Consider the following 27,488-nt stretch of genomic DNA (forward strand, 5'->3'; position numbering starts at 1 on the left):
GCTTAGTTTTATTCCACAATATCCTAGACCTGTGCACTACATGTGTCTATATGTCTAAAGCCATATATTTATGAAAGAGTATAAAAACAAATACATGTGTGTGGATTTGTGTCTGGGCAGGAACACATACACCTGCACACTAACACAGACTCATGTGTGCACATACTAAGGGCTAAATATTTAAATTAAAGCCTATGTACATATATCTTTTAGGAAAATGGTCAACAAAGAACAAAGGAAAAATGTCTTTGTCTTAAATCACTTATTTTTCTGAGAGCTGGCAGTGCACGGCTATGATTCTTTTGGTCTAAGGAAAGATTGCCATCTATTGGATGACCTTGGAAAAGAACAGGTTTTTACTATGCATGGGCTCTGTAATTCATGAAAAAATATAATGCAATTGAAGACTTCAATATTAAATTGTACATGTTACTATTGTTAAATGGTATAAAAGCTGCTTTATTTTCAAAACTGTGATTTTGGATTCTAGATTGATTTATACAGGAAAATACAAAGGCAATAGGTGTTTGCTTCAGAAGGAACGAAACCCTGGATGTGCATGTATACAGTAAGCTCTGATAGCAGTTTAAATGTTTGCAAAATATTGAATCCAAGTTTCTTTATTTAAGTTTACTGTTATACAATGAAAGAGACTTAAGCCAGCTCTTAATACATTTATAACATATTTTCCTCTCAAGATCTGGGAACGGAATGATGCTCTTCTCCTGAAAACAGTATTTGCCCAGTTCTTACCGAGGGTTGCACTGCATTGCATTTAAAACAAAAATATTGCTCTGCTTGAGCTTAAAATGCAAAGCTTTCTTTTTTTTCTTTTTTTTTTTTTTTAACTTACAGGCAAAGAACTTGCCAGTCAAGATGAAAAACTTCTTCTAATGGAATCCAGCTTGAAAGCAACTCAAGAGCAGCTAAGTGAGCAAATAGCAGAAACAGTTCGCCAAGAACAGAACAGTAGAAAATCACAGACGGAGAGCTGAAGACCTTGAGAAAACATATTCTAACTTCTGAAGAAGAAATTAGTAATTACAAGTGAGTTACTTATTTTTTGGTATTTGAGAAACAAAAGACATTAAAGTCAGCAGTAAATTCTTTTAATATGCAATGTATTAATTGTTTCTCTCAGGTATGATGCAGTGTAAATATGTTCTGTAACTCTATTGAATAAACTATGAAATCTAAATGATCAATTAATGTGTATTTTAAAATATGAGCTGCACTTAAAAAATTGAGTGTTGAAAAGTACTATTAGTAGGAGTCTAGTTTATTTTTAAAATTTATATTCTGTAGCGTTGAAGTAGAATAGTATGTGTAATTGTTTATTACCTATCTGTTAATGGAATTCTCATCTTCCTCTTTTTAGAGACCAAAGGTTACGTATGGGTCTTATTGTCTTTCTTTTTTTTTGTTAGAGAAGCTGCCTCTAAGCAAGAGGCTACCAAATTAAAGAAAATTTGGTGTTTGAACTTTTAGTCACAATAGCAAGGCATATATGAAGTTTTTAACATAAAGGAAAAAATACAAACTGTATACTTTAAAAGAGTTTACACTGAAAAAAGTACTTTTGTTCTAACCAGTCAAATTTACTATCATTTAGCTTAATATAAACTATATTTTACATTGAACCACAAAGTGATTCATTTTTAGAGTTCTTGAGATTCAGACTATGCTAAAAATTACTCTCTTAGTTGATGCTTTTTTTCATGCAGTCATTCTGTTCTTATTAAAGTTATTTTGCATTAAGCAATCCCTATATACAGACTGAATTTCAAGCCATTTCATAATATCATAGAGCATGATGAACACTTTATGCTAGATAATTTGGCTGCAGAAAGAAAGTCTGTTCAATTGGAGGTGGATTGAACATTTAGAGCTAAATGTTTTATCTCAGATGTTTAGTAAGCATAAAATATTACCTCAGCAAATGTTTTCTGGGGAAGACTTGCTAAATTCAGATGCAACAAACATCACATATCTAAAGCAAAATATTATATATGCTTAGCCTAAATGACTTTTAGACTGGAACTTTGTCTGTTCTTCAGCTCAAATGTTTTAAGTTAATATTTATACTGAGGACTGGGAAAAGCTTCATGGAAAAAACACTGTCTTCAGTTATGTGTCTTCATTTCTTTAAATAAAATAGCTTGGTGGTTTTCAACCTGCAGTTATATCTCTAAAGACATTACTAGTACTTCTCTAGGGAAAACACTGTCACTGATTTACTTTCCTAACACAGCTTGAATCTTTTGCAATAGTGGGTTTTCTTAACCATTTGAAGTTATTCCTCAGTTTACAAAATGCCATGTTATGCCTAATCTTGTAGATAGTTCTCTGTAAATAAAAAGGATACAAACTTCTAGGACTACTGATTGTGGTAACTTAGTGTGGGATAGGGGGAAGGAGGGGGGAAGTAGAATTGAAACTCCCAGCTGTAGCTGATTGATTGTGTCATGAAATATAGCTTTTGAGAGAGCAGGAATTTTGCAAAAGTTCACTGAAATGAGTTTCACTGAGGTTGAAATAGAAGGCCAAATGATAATCATTAAAAGATTTTCCAGAAGGACTTTTTATTAGATTTTTTATACCTTATATGAACAAACAAAACTTGAATGAATCTCTTCACATGCAAAAATTATTAACAAACCGACCTTCGTGCTCTTGTATTTTTTACAGTTGTTCAGTGGCTTTGGAAGTTTGTTAATGCAGTGCATAAACATAATAAACTTTGATTAAGGAAAACCTTCACTTAGCTCTATAGATTATCAAAACTATTTTTATTTAATCTTATGTAAAATTTTGAATTTATTTTTGATACCATTGCTTTTTAAAAGTACTCTGATGCATTGCTTCAGGATTACAGTAACCAAATTATTTGTTGAATCTGAAAACTTGAAACTGCAAATTCAAAACAATAGGTTTAGTAAAGTGGACCTCATAAATCTAAGAAATTAACAACAAAGTAATTTAAATATTGAAATTTCCTTTTAAAACAACATACTGTTTACCTGAAAACAGTAATGCTGTGCCAGCCAGTATCTGCTCTGTTCTGTTCCTTGGGAAACAGAAAGAACAATGGATCTCTGTCCCCTGGGTATTTTGGGACAGGGAATGTCATAAGGGTTATATTTAGTCACTAGGAAGGGTACTGCATGTGTCATAAAGTAGCATCCCTTTGGTGCTGACTTATTCAAAGTCATACAGTCCTGGACTTTTCTTACCTTCCTCCTTAGTGAATCTGACAAATGCAGCTGGTATCAGGGTGAGAGCACAGGACCATACAAAGAAAAATACAGCACAGCATAAATTGGTCACTTAAAACTACCCTGAGTCCTGAGATTCTGCTATAGCTGTTGTGAGGCCTTTGAGAGGAAAGGTTCATTTCTGTGTGCTTTTATTTCCTTGTTGTGCAGTCCTTGTTCTAAGTTATTTTTTCATGGAAGGGGTGAAAAAAGGAAATGATTGACTAGGATTTAAAAACAATAAGCAACCCTTATATTCATTAATTAACCAGAATAAAAATATTTATTTTTAAAACAGGGCAAACTCATTTTCTGCTAATTTCACAGGGTGCCCCTAATACACTTATTTCATAGGGAAGCAACTAAAAGTTTTTAGAAGTCACAGGCTTTGTTTGCTGTGTACTTATCCTGGATGAAATAGACCTGAGGAAACCACAACCCCAGTCCCACTCCCCAGCCCTCCACCCTGCTTGCCTCCCCCCAGTATAAGCCTGTTACACCTGAAAGATTTGTTCGGAATGTCCAGTGGGAACCTGGAAATCGTAATAATTTGTAGTATCGATTGTGTGAAGCTATGCAGCTGGGGCCTCTAGTGAATAGACAGGAATAGACATTTTATTGATTAACTTTTACAGTCATATTTTCAGGACTCTGCTGCAACATAATTTTCACTTCCCAGCTTTGTGCTGCTGCATCATGAAACTTGGATTCTTCTCTCTTAACATTTACTCACCTGAGAGAAACAGTACAGACTTGTCTTTTTTTAGCTGTGCTCCGCAGAAATGCGTAATATTTGGTGTAGTGAATTCTTTTAAATTTCCCCTCTGCTGTCACAATAAAATGAAAAATCTTCACAAGTGATGTTAGTAAGTATTGAACAAGTTGCACATCCTCTCTTACCCCCACAATAGATGCTATTTGTAACACCTTCTCATAATTCTATTTCTCCTTTGCAATTTCATTCTTATGTTTTAAATGGATAAGTTTCTGGCAAAAGCAGCCCTCCTCTTTACATCTACAAATTCCAGAACTGCTTAAAAGGAAAACCAGAACAGCCCCATAATAAAATCTATGCTTTTATTAGTTAGTGAAATTTTAAAAGAGAAAGACAAAATGTTCACTTGAAAATCTGAAAGGAATTATCAGAAAAATCTGATTCATTTTCAGGAGTGACATACTGCATTAACCAAAATTGCTTATAAGATTACTGAGAGGACCAGATTTCAGTACAGTTGCTAATAATTTTTTAAAAAATGTGTAGATGTACTGAAGTTTTATACAAGCAAATCTCAAAAACCTTTTTTTTCCCCAATTCTGGTGCTATTAATTACCAGAAAAGAACAAAAATGGCATTGTGCCATTGTGAAAAGAACTGTTGCATATTTGCTGGTTTCTTTCGTACGGGTTACTTTGTACATTAGATTCCTAAGCCATTTCTCTTTCATGCACTTAGAAAATTATCAGTGAAAGTCCTCATCCCTTTTATTCATTTAGTGGCTGTTTATTTTTAGTTATTTTATGCACTTTCATGTGAACCATGTTTTTGACATAAGTTTAATAATGCCTTGTAGGCTAAATATTCACCACCCCATCATCACTGGTCCTTATATGATTTAAATGTCTGTCATCTCACTACTTTCACTATTCTTTGTTGCTATTAACATCTTCTAATTACAACAATGCTTAAGATATTCGTGGTCATGTTTCCTTTTGTCCTTCCCCTCTCATCAGAGACACGATGGTGTGCACCATATGGAGCTGCAACTGAGGCAGAAGATCTCCCATCCGTCACAAAAGGTTCATTTTGTTTATTATTGCCAAACTTATGACTGAATAATCCCTATTTTGTTTCAAAGAATCAGGAAAAGTGTGGAGGACTTAAAGGTAAGAATAACAACATCAAAGAAAGAGGATAAGTAGCAATTTTCTCAAGACCTCAGTGTCCTCTGGCCCTAGATAAAGTAGAATTAGTCTCAATCAAGTGAAGAACTAGAAATTTTGAAGTAAGTTTCTTCCTATGCATGGAAAATTAATGCATTATTTAGCAAACTGATTAATAGCAGTATCAGATTTTAATCACATTCTAGGCTCCAATATTTCAAACATATGTGAATGCAAGTCACAGTTTCACAGTTTTGTGAAACCAATTACCCTATAAATATGTGAAAAGCTGTTCACAAGCTTGTAAGATTGAAGATGAAAACTTTTCTAAGGATCACTTATGATTTTGTTTTGTAGTTGTGATGTTGTATTATAAAAGTATTGAATTGTGATGTAGGATTACAGGAAATCTTCAAAATATCTGACTGTATTTTAATTTAGGTAAATTTAATAGAAATACAAATTAGTGTTTGTGTGTATGATTTAGTTAAAGAACAGGGAAATGGTATTCCCTCTTCTGAACATTTGTTGAGATATTAAATAACATTAGAGTAGTATTTCAGTAAGTTTTATGTGTTCTAGGTAGATAATCCCCTAAATGCCTAGGACTGTACATATCATGTTAACTGAATTTCTAGATTTTCTATATAGTTTCTTTCTTCCTTTCTATTTTGATATATCCATGCTAAGACTTCTTACAGTTGTGGTAACCTTTTCATTACGAATTAGGCAAGGCAAATTTAAAAACTTTTAAGAAGTAAAAAACTTGAAATGTTTTAAGTGTTTATTAAATAAATTAGATGCAAAATATAACAAAATGTTTCTTAGAGCATTTTTTTACACTGCAAAAATTCAGGACTAATTATAGTTCCCAGTTTTAATCAGTCAATTCTAAGGTTTATTGTGATATAGCTGAAGGCTGCTTGACTCCATTACTTTATCTTTTTCTCTAAGAGAAATTGCAAATCTGAAGTATTTTAATAAGCTTGTGCCATTTATTTTGATTTTTAATTTCTAACTATTAATGGAAAAAGTAAGACATTAAGTAAATAAAAATTTGTGTTTATTGACTTTGAAATTATCTATGGTACAAATATTTAAAAAAAAAACAAAAACAAAAAACAAAAAACCACCAAAAAAACAAAAAAAAACCCCAAAAACCTAATATCTGTTCAAGAATAGGATATGATCCTACACATTTGAGTCCTCCCAGACACTATAGTTATGACTGAGAAAAGCTGAATTGATTGCAATGGAAATCTACCTGACAGTAAGTATTTGCAGTGGCAGACAAAATTATTTAAGAAAAGAGAATATAAAATTAAGAAAGACAGATGGACTCATAAGAGTGAAATACAAATAGTCTGAATCAGGATTGATTTCAACATAATGTGGTGGTGGAATCCCCACTTATTGATCAACTTTAAAGCCCATGCACAGCACTTAAAAAGATAAAGTAAGCAAGGTCAGATAATCAAAGCATTTAAATAGTAAAAACAGCAACTGCCACTGTAGACTGCTAAAATAAATCCATAATACAAATTGCTTTAGCAAAAAGTGGATGAGCAGCTGATCTTCCTATTGAACTTTTATACTGTTCAGTGACCACACTGGGGAGAGGATTGGAAGAAATGCCTTGAAGATCAATATTGAGTGAGAGGTAGCAGGGATTCATTCTGAACATGAAAGAATTACGACTATGAGAGTAGAAATCCTGAGGAAATGTCATCAAGGAAGGACCGATCTTTTAAAATATCAGACATTTTATATGAGCATAGTATGATTTGATATCCTGCTATGATCTTTGAGCATTCAAAGCTTATTAAAAGAGAAATTTACTTATTGAAAAAAAATACGACTAATGACTTCAATGAAATTAGTTCTAAGATTTCAGTAACCTCTGTCTTCAAAACTAGGGGAATTTTAATCTTCTTAATTATTATGGTGTTCAGTTGAGGCTGCTACTTTCCAGCCATAAGTATTTCAAGTTTTTGCTAAATAGGAATAAAGAACCAGAATATTGTAATTTTTATCTTTTTTTGATATTTTTGTTTTTTTCAAAGATCAACATGCACCTGTAATTAACATGTTTAATGTAAGTGCTATTTCTTCAGTTCTATTTGAAATACTATTTTTGCAGACATTTTAATTATTCTGTGGAAACTACAATGCAAGTGCTTCAAATTTCAGTTTTTCCTAAACCTATATGGAATTTTCATTTTAAAATAGGTGTTAAAATATCTTTTATTTATACATTACTTTGTCAGCACTATTCAAAGAGTATTTGTGTGAAAGAAATACTGGAGGTGGAAGTACTACAGTAGCTCATTGTTTCAAATATGTTGTTTTCATTCACTGTTTTATTACATAATTGTATGAGAAACACTGTATTTTCATAGATATATTATCCCTTTAAAATGAAGAATCCTTCTTTTTTCTTTATTTTTGACTGTGATCTTCCTTTACTTTCAGGCTCATTATCCCACCTATCAAAATGGTGCTATTGTTGGAAATTAATAATCCAAGTATTTGTATTTTAAACAATAAAAAAGGAACACTAAAACTAGAGTGTTTCAAGGATATAGAAAATATATTAAAAAAGAAAAAAAAAGTAAAGTGAGCATTTATTTTCTCTTAGAAGATCTTCTTTGATAAAATACTTTAGAGTAACTGATTCCCAAAATCATGAAGTTTGTTCGCTATGGTAACTGTACCATGCACCTTCTTGTAATGCATAATTATTTACAAGCACTATTGGCTCGATTTTGCTGTATGAATTGCTGATTACAGCAATTTCAATGGTAAAATTGTGAAAAACCATATTCATAGCTGTCAAAGAAAGGTCAGCTTATTTGCATTCATTAGGAACTTGGAGGACCATACCACATGCTTTTCCTCTGGGATTCTTACAGTTATTGATTTGTATACAGCTGTAGGAAAAATTAGTTGGAATTATATTTCACTTACCACTGGAGGCTGTATATTAATAACAGTGGAGTTCTATAAGAAAAAAATTGAACCAGCAAATTAAATGATTGTCATTTTTAAAAAGTAAAATTGTTATATTTAACTTGTTAAAATAATACCTTTTGAATAGCTGGAGGAAATATTTTAGTGAACTTATGTTAATACTCAGTACTTTTATTTGCACAAAAATGCATAGGCATTTATATTAACGTGACATAAAATATTCAAAACTTCCTATTTAGTAGTGGTCTTTACAGATGCTTGTAAACCAAGACAATATGCTTAGCCTTCCTTATATAGTGAAATTTTCTTTTATACCTGTATAATCACTATCCCCAAAATTTAAAATATGAATTATCCTGTCTTAAAAAAAATCCTACATTTGTTCTCTAGGCATTAAAGACCCCTCAATATCAAGAGCTGTGTAAAATCATAAGGAAATATTATCACCATCCTTGACTATCTTTAGGTATAAAAAACTATGGCTAATGTCTTCAAAAATGTCTACATGGGTAACATACCAACAATGTGAGGTCAGGTAAAGCACATTGTCAAACTGTTACAAACCTTTGTCTAAACGGAGAGAACTTCAGATTTAAAGATAGCAATGATGATCAGGTGGTATGCATTTGAAACCTTGTTTGTATTACATTGATAAATACTGTACATGATTAGTGCATATTTCTGTGAACTTTTAACACTTTAAAAGGATTAGAATGTCTTATTTTGATCATATCCATATTGTTCATTAAGATAAGATTAGGTCCTTAAAAAATGTTTGGCTTGTTTCCATTACACTCAAAAATGTTTAAAGTAGAAAATTTAGAATACAGTTTTCCATAGTGTGCATATATAACACATGTTTGAGATTAATCAAATCATGGTCACCTCTAATTAACAGCAGGGAGAAATTCCAACATGGGACAGGGCCAGATGACTAAGAAATGAAGCATATATTTAAAAGATGCAGCGTACTAAGAAAAGAAAAATAGGTTATGACTTATGACTTAAAAATACTGCAAAGTTTTAAACCTGTGGTTCTGTGCATGTGGTTGAAACACTTTATTTTGCCTTTTTTTTTTTAGCTGAGCCAGAAATTTTCATAACCCTACAATTTTGTAGGTAAACAAAGTTTTCTTTCAAAGTTAATTCTTTGCCTTATTCATAATTAATAGATTTAAAAAAAACCCCGAACTTTGCAACTTCAGATGAGCAGCTTTTTATTTTCAAATTTTTATTTTCTAAAAATGCCTGATTTGTATGCCAAAATTCTCTGATTTACCATGACATTTGCTTAATACCACAGGAAAAGCAGTGATCAAGGACATATATTGAAATAAATTGAATCTTTCCTCCTATTTTTATTTGGGTTGTTTGTTTGTTTGTTTGTTTTAAATAGGAAGTTTTATAGCTGATGAAGAAGAAAACTCTAGGAAAAGAAATGTCATTGAGCGATGAAGACAACTGGAGACTTAGACACTTTCCTGTCCTTTCCTTTAGACACAATGAAGATACTAACTCTAAATTTTCTGAATATCCAGTGTGAGATGCTGCTGTCTGATCTGTAGCAAACTGAACTTTGCCAAGAATTTCTGTGGCCAATGTTAATTTGCTTTGAACAGTTAAAAGTCCTTACAGATAAGAATTAAGAAGAGACATGAGAAAACAAGGTTCACTTGTGAACTGTCTCTGACTGGGAGTTTGTGCCAAGGTCATTCTCATTGCATTTAGGACAATAACTCCTGAGCACATGCAAGCTGTTCTGTCTCTGAGTGATTCAATAACTGCTAAACTTGCCTATGAAAAGGGGAAAGCTTTACAAGAAAGTCTGGAGACCAATTCCTTTTAGATCAACATGGAATAATGTTAGTTCAAATGGTTAGTTCAAAATAAAGGAGAAATTATTCTCTGTTGTCGTATATCCCAAATGAGAGCTCTGATAGAAAGCATTTCACAATTTATTTTTGTTTAATGTGAGGCTCCTTATCTTTTACCCCATTTTCCCAAATCCTTTTACTTCAGCTGCCTATGCATAAAATGATAATAGAGATGTATTCTCATATCATGTATGCTGATATTTATGAAGCACTCAGACACCATTGGGTTTAAAATCAGTGGCTTTATTTATGTTGTCTTTTTTGTTGTGTCACAATGTGAGCTGTGTTTCTCACTTTAAGTCACGTAAGCTGCTGTATAGAGACATTAGCTGTAGGCTGCAGATTCATAATTTGCCGTTGAATGGACTAGAATTTCGTTCCAGGGTCTTGTTTTGGACTTAATTATTTTGTGGAGTGTCCATGATTTTTAAAAATAATTACATGAGTATTAATTTGTAGGTTTTGGAAACTCAGATAAAGTGAAAGATATTTTTTCATCCATATCAACACTTGAATATTGTACTTTATACACTAAAAGATAAATTAAAAGAAATCAAAATGTTTAAGTATTTGTCCGCTAATTGATAAAAGACATAATACAAATTGGGTGTTTAAAGGAAAGCATATTATCAAATTATAAATCTAAAAACATGTAAATATGCTTACATATGTTAGACAGACATTATTACACTTGACAACATTAATTCTGATGTATTTGGAATGCTGAATATTTGAATTTGCCACACTAATGTTTTTTTAAAGTAAAATCAGCATCAGAGCCTGCTTCCAAGTCAAAGAGAATTCAAGAGGCACCCAACTTAAAAGTAAAATTGGATTCACCTCTTTTATATGAATATTTTTCAGAAGGATCACCTGTGAAGGGGTTCCTTGCTCGGTATTCTGTATTTTCTGACTTAATCAGATCAGACTAAGATTTGGCAGTAGTTTCTCTAGCAGGGAAGCCACAAGGTATCAAAAAAAACCCAGGATAAGTAAGGGCCATAGCACAGCACTGACCTTAGGAGACAAGAACTTTTCAGCAGAATAGATGTAGAACTTAGACAGATGATAGTGCACACTCTCTCCATGCACATTATTTCATGTATTTATTTGTTAATATCTTCCTTAGAAATATAGATAAAATTTTCATTTACACATTTCAAGATAATTTGGCCTTGAGCAAAAACCCAGAAAGACAAATTTCAATCCAAACAGATGAAGCTGAGCAAAGCTCTAGGAAACTCAAAACCATGTCCAATAATGGAAAATTTCGTGGTAGGTGGAAGAATAATAGACAACTGTAATGGCACCCTGACAATCAATGAAGCTACAAAAACTGAAGTTTTTTTTATGACATCAGCTTGCTGAAACTGGCGAGTGTGAAGAGGATTTTTTTCTCATAGACATCAACTGAAATTGAACATAACAAATTCTAATGAAGAAAATTTAACCTTGAGTAAAAATAATACTGCCTTGCCTATACTTTTCAGAATTATTTATTAGCCCTTCAAGGATAAACATCATCAATATCATGCAAAAATTCATAATAATTTTCTAAAGCTGGGAAATAATCTTGTTATTTTTCATTAATTTTTTTTTCAAAATTGTATTCAGATATTTATAAGGAATGGACTGGAATTTGTCATCTATTGCTGTCTTCAATACGATCTGCAACAGCGAGGACTTTCTTCTAGAACCAAGAGGAGGATTGAGAGAGTGCCATAGTCTTGTTTGATTTTACCTTTAAGTTAATTGATTTACATTAATTTGGAATTCCCTTTCAGATGGATATTTCAGTTGTCAGAACTCATAATGGCAATATAAATTTTCTTTTTAAGTCTGGTAACCCTTAAGATTACATGAGAGCCCTTCTTAAGGCTAAAAGAACTTTTGGCCTGCAAAAAAACACTTGAATGCTTTGAAGTAGAAACTTTTATTGTAGGACATGACAATACTGAGTCCATCCTTTTTGTTATAGACTTTTCACCAAACTTGAGTATTTTCTTGTAGATTGTAGTGTTGACAACTGTTAGCCAACTCAATTCCTATAAAAAATGAATGGAATTTGTGAGAGGCTTGGTTGATTTTGTTTTGGTTTCGTGGGGAGTATGTTTGTTTGTTTGTTTGTTTCTGCAGCTGTTGTGGCCCACTTCGCTTGGCGCTTTAAAGGGAAGGTTACTTGATTTGCTCTGAGTGGCACAAAGGAAAAACAACAAAACTCTTGGGTGGTTCAAACTGTATCAAACTTTTACTTCCAAAATTTAGAATATTTAAGGCAAAACAAAGTACTCGGCAAGTTCAAAATGCAGCCATTTTTGTTAGACAATCAATAATAAAAAGCAAAAAACTAACTTGAGAAAATGCATAAGAAAAAAGGAGAAAAAGTGAAAGAAAGTATAAAAGTAACAAGGTATAGAATCACCACCTGTGGATCCAGAAAAGAGACCTGATTGTTGAAATTTGAGGTCTCTTGGTCAAAGCGATGTTGCAGTCCTGATCCACCAGGGGTGGGGGAAGCCTTCAGTTTGGAGTGAGAAAAGTAGTGCAATATTTAATACCTAATGATATTTCTGGATGAAAAAAAATTACAAATTTTAAAGAATGCACGAACAATAGCTGTGGTGGTAACACCTAACTGTTATTTAGCAATTTACATTCAGACATGTTATATTTTGCTAAGGATGTATAATTTAAGCCATTTTTTAAAAAGATTACTAGAATTTTGTACAGATGCATGTGTATTTATGTATTTATTGGGGAATAAAACTGATTTTTATAGATTGGGACTTTGGAGCACAAGATAGTGAAGGGTCTTAGGTATCAGCAAAGATAAAAAGAACAATACCATTTGAATAAAGGAACATGAAAAAGATCAATTTATAACAGCAAATGAGTATGGGAATCCACAGGAGCCACCTATTCTACAGAAACTCTCTGTAGGATATGAGAGTTCATGAGAAAAAGGCAGTCCTTTTCAAAATTTTTCTTTCTATGAGAAAGGCAACAGGCTACTTGGTGTTTATTAAAGGGAAAAAATGCACACATTCTGACAATTTTTACTGTTTTACTCTACTGTATTTTTCTTGCCTACTCTGTAGGTCTGGATTAAACTCATATTCTATTGATAAAGCCATGCAAACTCAAGAAAACTAGTTTTCTCTTCCTCCCCTTCTCTGCATATGTATTTATATAGAGATATGTCTTTTTTGTTTGTTTATTTATTTTTACTTCTGACTCAACACAGCTGTGTAAAAATAGTGTAGTTTGAGTGCTTATGCTTTTCATCCCTGTAATTAATACACAGGAAAGAAAGCATTGAGATAAGTGGAACAATACAATAAAATGTTGGCTTAAACCGGATACTTTTAGAAAAAGAAATATTTTGCAGGAATGAAAGCTTTTCCATCTAAATGATACCATGTAATCTAAACTGGTTTTAAGCTAAAAAAGCATGCAAATCACAGAAAAACTGGAAGAAGGGATTGGCTAGACAGAAGAGAAACCCTGCCATTTGCAGGAGGAGCTTTTAGAAGAGCAGTCCCAGGTGAGAATTTTCCAGCTGGACTACGGCTCAGAGAAAAAATTGATAAAAAACTACAGTACTCAGGTAATAGCCTCAGTACAGTATATGAAACTGTAGCTTAATATTTGAATTAATGTAAATGAATGTTCCTAGCTTATTATTCCACCAGAAAAGGAAATATTATTTAAATAACATTACCTGTACAATTCACTTTCAGTGCATGAGAGTCATTACTGAAAATATTTAGTCAACATGAAAGAACATTACTTCTTTTTAAATTCTTGTGTGTGGGATTCATCTTGTCTAACTTTAGATTTGCACTTTAGGTGGAAATACAGGAGGGAGGTCCCTAAGTTCCCATTATGGTTGTTGGAGACTTTATCAATTCAGAGAGTGCAAGCAAGAGCTAAACCAACATCAAAGCAATCAAGCATTGGTTGCTAGTCTAAAAAAGTCTTCAGACAAACACTCAACCAGGCCTCCACTCAATGCAATGGAAGAATATCTATGCAGTCACACATAACCAACTAAATGCAGATGCACAAATTGAGGATCTGGTGAGTTACCTTTTCCCAAAAATTCATTGAATTCTCCAAATTATTTTATTTATTTATTTATTTGTTATTATTAAATGTTTCACAGGCATTAATACAGATCATTGCTCTGAAAAATAATATATAAATACAAGGATTTAAAAGGGAGTGATTAATGACAAAGAGGAAAAAATAAAATAATAGATGATCTTTCCTGTGTCTGTGTCTTTTATTGTTTATATTTAGGGTCATTTTTTCTCTTGTATTTGGGTTTGTTTCTTTGGTTTTGACAGTATATTTTTTTAACAGAAAAAAAAAAGGATGACAGAATGTAAGACATGAGAAAGTGGGCAAATGGAAAAAATGGTAGAATAACTAATACTTTTTCCACCCTACTGTTGCCATACCAAATCAATGTAGATTGATTATTTTCTGTATTATTTCACTAAAGAAGTGTATTAATTCTGGAGCTTGACTGAACTTTGAACAGAAAGAATATAATAATGTTTATTTAACTGAAATTTGTTGCCACCTGTGAACCAGATGGTTGCAAAATGTTTCCATTGAAAATATTTAAACATTCAGAGGCAAAATAAACAAGATAACAGGTTGGATAAAAGAAATATATTTCCATTTTTGAAGGTTTCACTACATGTAATTTCAGTGGAAATAGTAGTTGAAGAATTACTACACAAAATTTAGATTAAATTTTTCACTTATTTTTATGATGTTCTCTATTTCCAGTGTTTCTGACATATAACCCATCAGGGTACTAAAAAAAACCAATTATATACAGTAAATTTGTAGTAATTTACTAGAATAATTATATAATAATGAGGTGATTTGAGAGAAAAGAAAGATTTAATGAAGAAGTAAATATGCAATGAAAATCAAATCAAACAAGTGAAATAGTTAATCATGCTAACACTTAGATTATCAATGTATCATCATGGTAATTTTTTTATGCATGTGGATTCTTCCTGAATAGAGGCAGATTGCCGCTGGGAGCAACTGGTGCCACTAAGCTTCCAAATTAGTCAGTTCTCCTGCTAAGTAGCTTGGGAAGGTATGCTGAAGGTTTCATGTTTCTAAACGCTCTATTTATTATCTTTACTTATGTAAAGAGTTCATTAGAAATAATTTTACAAGGAAATATGGCAACTTTTTAGCCTCCTTTAATGCAGTCACGCGCCTTTAACTAGCAGACATAAAACTGCTTAATTCTGCGGATATTAATGGATTCATATGTCATAAAGCCAGAAGAAACAGTGTAATCGAGTCTCATATGTGACACAATACAGGCCACAGGACTTCAGTGAATTAAGTGGTACGTCATGTTGAAGTAAATGTGACTGAAATGGAGCATATTAAAATACAGCATACATTTTTTTAATACATTCTTGACTTAAAAAAGCCACTGAAACAGAATTTGTGACAATCCTTCATAGGTTCTCTCAATAAATCCGGCTTCTGAATACATGCAATATGATGATTCTTTATAATTTTAGCCTCTTACTCAAAATGTCATATGAAACTTAATACAGAACTAAAGCATATTATCTTTTCATCTTAATGAACAGTACCTGAAATCTCTTAAAACCAATACAACTCATAGGAGGACAAGCCGTGTTTACAGTACAGACCGAGTAATTTTTAGTACTTATATTAATCTAATTATATTAATCTACATGTGTTCTTTATATCTACAGTCAATGAAAATTAGTATGGATTTATTATATCAGTCCTTCAATAGTTTGAGTGGAATAGATTAGTAAATGCCAGAGCGGAGTTATTTGAATCTCACAGTTAGACCCAAAAAAGTATTATCAGAGAATTAGTACAGCATTATAGTATTAGTTTCTACTTCTTAAAAAACCTCTCACAGTTTCTAAGACCATACAGCCTAAAAATGGTCTAGAATTTTTATTTTTAAGAACTCTCCGAACCTTTTTAGGAATTCTACATAGGGAAGAAAAAATCTATGTGTACTTCTGTGACTGCAAGAGTTTTTGTACTAAACCATGTACTGTGAATTCCATCATTACTTTTGGTTTCTTAAGTGTCTTCTTTTTTGATGGGAGAGAGATCCAGATGTATGTAATGCCATTGAGCAAATTACAGAAAGGATCTTATTTTTATACTCAAATTATTTTGATTAATTACATCCCACTTATTTTTTTTTTCTCTTAAGATACTATTTGTGCACATATGCACAGTGTCATATGAGTTTTTCCGTGCAAATAAATGTCCATGCTAATGTCTATATACAAGTTGTCACATAAAATTTATAACAACTTTAGGACATGTTTGCACCTCAAAATATGGCCTGCTCAAGATCCCTCTTGCCAGAAGAATTACTAACTTCTAGTTTTGTAATTAATTATTACTCTTGTTTTTTAAATTGATTGAACCAATCAAAAATAGAATCATTCATAATTTAAAAAATTAGTTTTATTATTGATTTTGTTTATCTGTGGGGGGGGTGTTTTTTTAAAATGTTTCAAGGAATACTTTGGCAAGCATATTTTAGCATCTCCAATTCACTAAATTTCTATGAAGTTTCTGAGAAGAGCTCAACTTTTTTCTTCCAAGTCTAGTTCTAAACCCCATGTTTTTAAAGTTTTCATAAAGTTAATTTTAAATGTTCAGAAGTCTGGTAACTTAAAATAGCTTAACTTACCTTGCACCAGATTTTCTCATCATGTTTTTGAGAACATTGCTCCATTACAGATTTCTAAGTCAGTAGCATTAAGATATCAAATGTTTCTAAGCCGATCAAATTACTTAAATGGCTCATTTGTTTATTTGTTTGTTTGTTCCTGGCAACAATGATTAACTGGTATAGTGATTATGAGAACAGCATTTCACAGTGTTAGTATTCCATTTGAACTTATAAGTAATTTTCTGTCAACAGCATTATTAGTAAGCTTCTGTGCATAATGTTACTCCAAGAAATCTTATAAGTAACTTCAGATTTTAAACTGTATGGGCTATATCTATCTAAATAAGCAATATGTATCAAATTATTCTTTTTGATTTTGTTTCCCTAGAACAAAAAGCTTCTGTCAAAAGTGAAAATTTCTTTACTTTTCTAGTGGAATTCCTTTTCATTGTTATGGATTCATAAGTAAGCAATTTCACATTTTATTACAAAATAAGTAGAGGCAGGTGTCTAGAAGATGGGGAGAATGGCATACTCACTTTCCTTGTGGCACATATTAAAGTTTTAGGAACATATTTGCCTGGCCTTCTGCTGGATTTAGTCAAACTTCAGCTGATGGGTAAGTAAGCACTGTATAAACATTTTCTTTGTGGTGCCAAAGCTGAACTTCTCTTCATTCAGACTTCATGATTTCTTCATTTTTGCATATAGTTGAGTGTTGTTAGCAACCAATATAGGAAAAAACAAACTGTCAATAAGAAAAGGCAAATAAAGCATGAAAAAGCCAGACATTGTGTTACACATTGTTTTAATACAGAATAAGCAATATCTAATAAAAAAGTTCCATTGGCTTCCTTGTTGGTATTTAGTGTTACTGTTACTCTAACAATAGCTATTATATTGCAATCTTTTTTTGTGTTTGCTGAAAGACCATAAGTTTTACACATCTTCTAACTGCTCTATTTCTTTGAAACATAGCTTTATCTTTTGAAAGGATAATATACCCAAGTAACAGCAGTAAGCTGGCTGCAGGTTAAAATGAATTCTATTCAAGGTGATGTAACTACCTGTACAAAGTGGAATTAAGGGTATATGATCCGCTTTTGCTTCATTGCATGCTTAGTGTAGTTGGGCAATTTAGGTTTATAAAAACGCTTCTGAGTGAGCACCAAAAAAAGAATCTGAGAGTCATGGCTATGAAGACTCTTCCTTTCATTTCTCCTTATTATTTTTTAATCAGAACTATTGCTTGTAAGTCACGTGAGACCAATCTCCAAAATGCATGCCAATGAATAATTTACTCCTGATTTGGTACAATCTCAGGAGTCATTCAGGAAACCCACATGATGTATGCTGCTAAGTAGCAACCTGAATGAGGAGTGCATGCTGCTGCTCTGCCATTTCTGCTTACATAAATTTTAACTTCTATATCTGAAATACTTTATAGATTATGTTATAATTTAATTTATACTTCCCTTAATTCCTCAATAATTGTTCTCTTTTCCAGATTAATTTTAGGAAATCTATAGACAACTCCATGCAAATTCCTTGTTTCAAAATGGAAATATCTGGAATTATAGCCTCTATATACTTAGACACCTAACATTCTATGTACTGCATCTATTCTACAGCAATTTATGTTTACATAAATTGGGATATAGAATAGTTTATGTCTTTTATGTAATATAAAAAAGTTATATACTTTTATCTTCTAGGTCAAATATAATTGAAAAAATATCTCAGTCTTGCTAAATTGAGTTTACAATGCAAAAGGTAACTACACAATGAAGTAATGTTAATTTGGAGAAAACATTATGATATGAGAGGAACTTGAGTGGGAAACCATGTAGGCTAGTACCACTTACCTCTTTCTATGCTGTCAAGATGTGCACACAATTTCTGTTACACTTATGGATTTAGAAAAGATCACACTCCTGTAAGGTTATAGCTGCTGGAACCATTCCACAACCATTGTGAAAATTAAAGAATTGAAGTATACAATTTCTATTTCATTTTTCATCATCCATATTAAATATGCTTATAGATGGCAGCCAGATAATATTTTATATGAGGGAAAAAGCCCTAAGTTTTCAAATATATCATCCATATGTCTGATTTTTAATTTCCTTTCTTTGAATATATTTGCCAATAAAATACCCAGTGAATTTGACAAAGTCTTTTTATTTTTGGGGAATATTAGGTCATGCCTGCAGATGGGGAAGAGCAGGGGAAAAGAAAATGTTATACATTGAGAAAACATTATGATTTCATGCTATGTGTTCTGATGCAGAAAAAAATCCAAAATTGTCTAGTTCCATGCATTCAGCTAGATTCAGGAAAAGATCTTTTAAAAGAGAAATTGAAGTAAACATGCATATACATACATATAATGTTTATGTACCTTTCCTGCAGAAGAAAATGTGCATTAATATTCACATTTGAAATCCAAGGTATGTTGAAATTACTAAAATATTCAATTAGCAGGAGGGAAGAAAATGTCATATTTTGATATTCAGGAACCTCTAGATATCCATAAGAAACTGTAAAATTATGATGTTTTACAGGAGGTCAGAAATTACAGACTGACCTTGTGCTTATTTTGGTGTCAAGACTCTGTTTAGTTATCAAATAATGAGGAAATGGACCTCCTGCAAAAAAGATCAGTTAAGATCCGCTGAGATTTGCTGCATGCAGTGCTTCCCTCTTTTCTTCAAAGAAATGTATTTAAAGGGATGAGTTTTATGAATAATTATTAAAAAGGCTGCAAGGGGCCATTTAATACATAGGAGTATATATATTTAATATAGCATGAAGAATCCTGAACTCCTCTGGAAAAGAATACTCAGGATTTAAAAGGGCTTAAGTTTTTGAGAAGATAACTGTATGTTCATAGAGTGATAGAATCACGGAGTGGTTTGGGTTGGAAGAGACCTTAAAGATCACTTACCTCCAACCCCCTGTCATGGACAGGGGCACCTTCCATTAGACAGGCTGCTCCAAGCCCCACCCAACTTTTCCTTGAACCTTCTTAGGGATAGAGAAACCACAGCTTCTCTGGGCAACATATTCCAGTGCTTCACCACCTGCACAGTAAAGAATTTTCCCTTAATGCATAATCTAAACCTACTCTATTTCAGTTTGAAGCATTTCCCCCATATCCTGTCACTACATGCCCTTGCAAAATGTCCTTCTCCATTTTTTGTAGGTCCCCATTAGGACCTGGAAGGCCACAATTAGGTCACCCTGAAGCCTTTTCTTTTCCTGGCTGAGAAAACCCAAGACACTCAGGCTTTCCTCACAGAAGAGGTGCTTCCATTCCTTTAATCATCCTGAAGGCCCTACTCTGGACTGGCTCCAACAGGTCATTGCTCTTCCTGTGGTATATGTGCTATAAATTGACAAGGTAATGCTTTTGCTTCACCCTACAGCACTGTGTAATCATTTTACATAAAACGTTGCACACAGTTACAAATAAAAGTCTTCTCAATATCACTGCTGACTCAGGATTTGCAATTAGGAAAAAACAGGGAATATATTAAGTGTCATTGCTATTGACCCTTTACATATATATATATATATATATATATGAAATTTATTTATTTATTTAGAGAAAGACTGAGGAGTAGATTATTAGCTGCCTAGTAAAATAAAAGGTTCAATGTTTTCAATACAAAATCCATTCTCATTGAATGTCCAACAATTCTGCAGTCTTTTCCTAGAATTAGTTTCTATGCTTTCTTCTCTAATTAATTTCTATGCTTTCTTCTCTGTTATCCATGATTCTTTCTCATTTCCCTCTTTTAAAACAATTTGTGAGGTTTTCTATTATTTGATTGCTTTACTTCAGGCTTCCAGAGTTTCCAGCTTTCTCAATTCTAACTGCCTCACATCTTTCTGGCTAGAGTGTTAGGCTGAAAATTCTCTGGCTTCTGTGCTACAAGGGCAGAGTGGTGTAAGAAGTTTGGGTCATTGTCCCCATTCTGCATATGCTATGTGTATCTTAACTATCCTTGTAGCCATCCATACTAAATGACAGTAAGAAAGCAGGGAGAAAAAGGGAGCTTTTTATTTTTTACTGAGCCATTCAAAATTTTGCCTACCAAATTTAGCAGGCACAAATCATGTTTTGAAATAAATTCAAAATTTTATAGTAGGTCTGAAGGTTACAAGATATCTTCTGTTATTCAAATTGTCTAGAACAATCAAAGGAAAGTCTTCGTCAGTGCTCCTGAATCAGTAGGGACAAAAGACATTACATGTTTCTTAAGAGGTTCTTAAAGATATCTATACTGTAATATCATGTTCTACATTATTATACTAATTGTTTGGCTATAGATTTGCAGCAAATATTTGTTCCTTGTTCAACTCTTCTAATCAATTTAATTTCTCTGTTTTGTTTTCTGCGTTGCACTTCCCTTCATTCAGTCATTCTCTCCAAATCTTTCCTTAGATTTTTCCTAGTCTTCCTTACTTCAGGAAGTCTACCATGGATTTGCACTGCACAGTGTATTTAATGATTTATTTGAAGATATGGCTGTGTTAAAGTGTAGTGCAGAAAGACTTGAGTTACATTTTTACTAAATTAATTACTCCATTTCTAACTGAATCCTATACAGAATATTTTCAGTTCAGTAATAACCATAAATCATAACTCACACCCTCTGAAAAATAAATAAATGTGTGGGGAAAGTTCTTAAATTTTATTCTGTATTGCAACTGCTATCCTGTTACTGGAACCCAAACAATTGGATTTAAATCTTAGCAACATATCCCCGAGTGCTACATTAGAGACATTCTAATGTTGATGAACATAAAAATTAATGTTATGAATTCTTTGATTTTTATTCAAGAAGTCTGGTTTTTAGGCTGATGGCTCACATCTGTGCAAAGAAAATAGTTTCAACACCTGCAACATCTTTGTAAGTGAGGGAAGAGATCTCTTGTTGTCTGTTGTAACCAAAGATGCCAGAATTTTTGCACAATAACAAAACCTTTGTTTTTCTCAAGCTCTGCTTCTTGCAGTGCACATATAAATTTTATCTCCTCTTCTCAGCACTAGAAGGCTCAGACACCGAATTCTGTGTGAAAATGAATAAACTGACAGTTTATAGTTGACAGCTATACTCAGGTTTTTTTGTGTTTGTTTTTTTTTTTTCTTTTTTTAAACAAATGGGTTATGGAAGCCAGAAAAGAACCAGAGATCACAGAGGGAGGGAAGCATACAATTATATTGGGTCAGGGCATTGGGACAACCTAATCAGGTTTTACTGTCTTAGTGACCCTAATTTTTACGTAAGTAGAAGATAGAAACAATAGAACAGATATAGATAAATATACACACATATCCATATATGCACACTCCTAAGTATTATATTAAATTTATACTATTCATATAAATGGTTTAGATATGGAGAACACATCAGTCTTTAACAATACCACAGTCTTGCTGGGAATGTTGAAAAACAGGTGGACATTGCCCATTCACATAAAAGGATGCACAGAGGAGTTTTCATTAAAGCTTCACTATGAATTTTGGGGTTTTTTTTTGTTTTACATTATCTGAAAGAGTGAGTTATGTAGCTGGTGAAAAATATTTCCATATCAATTAAATTTAATGTACTTGTCTGTGACTCTGGAAAGGCTTCAGAACAGCTGGAGCAATTGATATTGTGACAACTACCTAAGAATTATCGCTATATAGTAGAGCATAAAACTTTAAAACCACTTCTAGAATCCGATGGATTTACACCTGCAAAACCTTGGACTTACAACAACAGAATAGATAGGCATACACACTTTAACACCAAAGCAGGTGAGACAGGAAAAGAACTAAATTTTCCAAACAAATTAGGGATTCATTATGTCCTATCAAGTACATCTTTCGACTGTACAAGAAAAGGAATGGGAATTCTGTCCCTTACTGCCAAGCCCAACAGTTTAGTGGACAGCTAGTACCTAAAAATCAACAACAAAAACAACATCAAAAGAACTTTGAGCATACAGAGAAATTATTAAAAGAGTCTTCATTAAGATTACATTAAAGCATGGGCTTGTACTTTCCTCTCTGGCAAAATGGAATGTCTCCCAAATCCCAGGTACAGATCTATAGTGCACCTGACTTTCTGTGACTATTTTAAGGGAAAAAATAATAAATTAGTCAAGTCAGTCAGCAAGTCTTTTTTAAAACAAACCAGTTATTATTCAAAATCTAAATAAGAGGGATTTTATCTCAGCTTAGACTACTTGTAACAATAAATATATTTCAAGACAATAAATAAAACATCTGACTGAACAGAAATCCTTCAAAAACAAAAGAATAACCAATATCAGTGTCAAGAATATCAGAATGTCATTGGAAAGTTATTTGATGCTTAAGCATATTTGCAGAATGTTTCTGTAATTAGGTTTAGCGATTTAAAACATATTTTCTTTAATAATGAACACTTAATCACAGAAAAAAGTAATAAATTTTGAAAAAAAGAAGACAGGATTTTGTAAATAGGAGTAAAGTAAATTATTGTACTTGTGGTTATTCATTTCCTCTAACATTCAAATATCAAAACCTGAAAGAGAGCAAATAGCTCACCTCTTTCCCTTGAAAGTAATTAAAGATAAAATATGCTTTACAGTTGTCAGACAAATGAAAGAATGGAAACACAATTTCCAATAACAGAAAGAAGAAATAAGTTTTTCTATTATTAGAATTATGTCAAACATACATAGTACTTTCTACTAATATGGAAAAGTCAACAGCAGTAGCAAAATTATTTTCACTCCCTTTAAATACAGTGAAAAGCTACATAGAAACTTAGCTATAGTGATACTTGGAAAGCTTCTGGAAATTTTTTTTTTTGTGTGTGTCCTACAGCCCCAGTGCCCTTATTTCTATCATGGGAATTGAGTATAACTTGGTACACTACTATCTTTCGGTTCACTTTTGATGTAGTCTCATAATTTTCTCTTTGTGCAACATGGTAAAAATTAGAAAGATGGAGGAAGTATAAAATGTACCTCTTTCCTCACATCTGCAAATAGGAAATGAGATTTTGAATTGAGTGTGGGTGGAATGAAGTAAACTTTCTTCATGGCAACCCATACGATGCTTTGATTTGCATTTGTGGCTAAAAGTGTTGAGAACACAGTAATCATTTATCTATTGCTCAGCAATGCACAGCACCGAGGCTTTCTTTCTTCACTTCATTCAGAATAAGTAGGCTTGGGATGGACAAGAATTTGAGAGTGAACATAGCTGAGACAACCAAACTGACCAAATGGATATTCCATACTTTAAGCTGTCATGATTAGCAGTAAGAAGCTCAGGGAAAATAGTAAGAAGAGGGAAGTTTGTGATTGTGGTCTTTGTCTTTTCAAGCAACTGTAATGCATGCTAAGGGCCCTACTTCCCAGGAAGCAGCTGGACATCTGCTTACTAACGGGAAGAATTAAAAGAAATTGTTTTTCTGCTTTGGTCACTTAACTGCTTTTTGCCTAATTTATTGAGTTGTCATAATCTTGATCCACATGCCTTCTTGCCTTCCTTCTGTTTTGATCCCATCCTGTGGAAGATGGGAGGGAGCAAGAGCCAGGCATAGTGTCTGGCAGGGATTAACTCACCACAGACTTTACATGGGCAGACAGGGAGACTGCATAAATGTAAGGACACAAACACAAACACACATAGATATGGATAAATGGATTGGTGTTGAGTTTATTCTACAGTTTTTGAAATACCTTGGTAATGGTATAGTGTGAAAAAAATCACTTAATAAATTAATATCTATAGAAATGAGAACACATTTCTTCCATCTGAAAAAAAAATTAAAAATAGATCTCTCTTTGCATAAAAAAATCTGTGACCTGAAAAGGACACTAGTTCACACTGTTGGTATGAGGCTTAGATCAACATCTTTTAAGTAGCTAGAGAATGCATCAAACCTTTTGGAAAGAAAAATCCAATGGAAGTTTCCTGTGGTGTTTATCTTAAAAACATAGGTAGGAGATTAACAAAGCAAATAAATCAGAAAATGCTCAAAAGGTCGGACCACATACTCCTTAACCATCAGAGCACATATATATATCTTAAAATATGTATGCGTATATATGTGCATTTACTATATTACCAAAGATGTTTTTCTTCCATTTGTTCTTTTGTGTTAATAGAATGGAAATTTGGAGGAGAGGTGAAACCTGTATGACATATCTGTCAAAATATTCATTACAAACAAAACTCTTCACACTTTTTAACAGTAGATGTTATTTTATGCAGAAGTTTTGATGAAAGCATGATTATCTCTTTGTCATTCCTAGTTTGTAAGTACTCTTTTTGCCTAATTTGACAGCATTCATTCTTCTTCTGTAACTTTTTAAATGTCTGTTCCTTCAGAAAAACTAGCATTCTGTTGTCAAGTAGATTTTTACAGTAGTAGGTAAATCATCATTGACCTTTTCCAGATTTTCTGCAATGTCCCTTATTTGACATGATTAACACTATGCAATTTATTGATCATGTTGTATTTTATTTCATTTTAGCTTTTATTATGTTCTGCATAGTAATTAAAGTGAAACTTATGTTGTAAATATAATTTTTCTCTTACAATAATTTAGTCCTGATGTATACATTTTTCTTTTTTTTTCCCTTCACTCTAATTTCTTTATTATTTTTTGGAATTAGGCAGTCATTAAAGAAGATGGCAAGAGACATAAATATGAAAATCATAGAATCATAGAATTATGGAACAGTTTGATATCTTTACTGGTCATCTAGTTCAAACTTCCATTGCAATAAGCAAGGACATCTTAAACTACAAGAGGTTGCTAAGACTCCCATCCAATCTGACCAGTAATGTTTCCAGTGATGGGATAAACGCCACCTCTCTGGGCAACCTGCTCCAGGGGCACACCACCATCACTGTAATATACTCCTTCCTTATATCAAATCTAAGTTGACCTTCTATGTGCTTAAAACCACTACCTCTTGTCCTATTGCAACAGACCCTGAGAAAATGTTTGTCCACATCTGTCTCAAAAAGTTCTTTTAAGTACTCAAAGGCTGCAATGTGGTTTCCCCAGAGCCTTCTCTTCTGCAGACTGAACAACCCCGACTCTTTCAGACATTTCTCATAGAAGACATATTTCATCCCTCCAATCATCCTCGCGGCTCTCCTCCAGATTCACTCTGACAAGAACTTATCATTCCTGTGCTGAGGACATCAGAGTTGGATTCAGTATTTCAGGTGAGGTCTCCTAGAACTTGTTGGCCACGTCTTCGCCCTTGTTTACCACGTTTATCCTGATGCAGCCTGGGATATGGTTGACTTTCTGGACTGCAAATGTACATTGCTGACTCCGGTCCATGCTTTTGTGCCCCAGAACCCACAAGTCCTTCTCAGCAGGACTGTTCTCAATTCTCCAGCCTGTAAAATTATTAAATTTGATCTTCATAAGATCCATTAGACATCCTCTATGTATGAGTTATTGCCTAGCTGAAAAGCTAGCATACAAAATTGTTATGATATTTTCTCAGTGTTTTATTTTGGGACATTATACTTTAAAGTTGTACCATCCTGAAAAGTAAAAATTGAATCAGGGTTAGAAACTGGAAATGGACACCTCCAATATTGTGTATTAAAAAACAAATGCAGGGAAACATTTTTGGAGCTCAGGGAAATATGGTTTTGAGCTTTATTTGACAAAATGGCTCAGCATAGCTTAAAACAGTATGAGAGGAGTTCTGAAATGGCACCTGTCTGCTTATCCATTTGTAATATTGACAGAGCATAGATTTGTAGTATGCAGAGTTGACAATTTCCAACCGGATGTTGAAGCACTGATCTACATGACAGTAATTGTGATCATTAGTTGCCATGCTTGAAAAGGATGTGGACAGATTCAATGTGGTTAGGTGCAATCAGTCCTGAAATTAATGCATAAATGGAAGAGACACTTTTTCATTATTGCCTACTTTGGGGGAAACAGTGGGTGCACTACTGTCAGAGTTCAGACTGATAGATATTGATACAAATCATTTTTATATGATCTGCCTATTTATTAGAATTGCTTTTCTGCTCTCTATATGGAAGTCCATGATGCATTACATTCTGAACTTCCTAATGTTCAGATTGCTGTTCTCATTGCAAGAAATAATGAAATGGATTCATTACTTTATTCTTAAAATATTCTGATTTATTTTAGGTTATACCTTCTTCAGGGATTTCATATATCCTTTTGTTGTCTAGTTCATTTATTTTATTGTAGATGCAAATATATTATACATATTTTGAGGACAAAAATATCAGTAAATATTTTTAGATTATTCATGCACATAAATGAAACAAGGATAAGGATATGAGAAGATACAAATTCCTAGTAATGTTTTCAGTATTGATAAACTCAATGCTATTAATGTAATGACGAATGTAAGAGAGGAATTAAAATGACAGGCAACTGCTTTTTTAGTTGCATCTATACAAAAGAAGCAATAATTTTGATATAGTTTTATTTTTCCTTTGAAATTATGTTTCTCTCACATGGTTCTCTCACTTTTAATTTATAAATGAAAGCTCAATTAAATAATAATCTATTAGTACCTCAAATTTTGCATATGTGGGGGATTCTACTTTATATATTTATCTTTTGAATTCAGAAGATGAAACTGTGAAAGCTGAAAGAAACCACAGTGAGTTCTCTGGACACAAAGATATTACAAGGAAATTAACACTACTACAGTGATACAAACTATCTGATTAAAAATGATTTATTAATCTAAGCCTGCAGCACTACTCCTGGGCTTCA

At 32.8% G+C, this 27,488-nt stretch overlaps 1 long non-coding RNA gene across 4 annotated transcripts; it reads left to right on the plus strand.

The window, feature by feature from the left end:
- The first annotated feature begins 358 nt into the window (after positions 1-358).
- On the plus strand, positions 359-27,125 carry LOC102070873 (uncharacterized). 4 transcript variants are annotated; one of them, XR_012582915.1, is made up of 6 exons: positions 359-568; positions 856-1,047; positions 4,986-5,051; positions 11,594-14,059; positions 19,903-20,100; positions 25,369-27,125. It is a non-coding gene; the product is annotated as an uncharacterized LOC102070873 (long non-coding RNA). The 4 variants fall into 4 exon arrangements; XR_012582913.1 differs by lacking the exon at positions 11,594-14,059; XR_012582920.1 differs by lacking the exons at positions 4,986-5,051; positions 11,594-14,059.
- The last annotated feature ends 363 nt before the right edge of the window (positions 27,126-27,488 follow it).

This window comes from Zonotrichia albicollis, chromosome 1 (assembly GCF_047830755.1).
Source record: "Zonotrichia albicollis isolate bZonAlb1 chromosome 1, bZonAlb1.hap1, whole genome shotgun sequence".
In the NCBI taxonomy this organism is placed as follows: domain Eukaryota; kingdom Metazoa; phylum Chordata; class Aves; order Passeriformes; family Passerellidae; genus Zonotrichia; species Zonotrichia albicollis.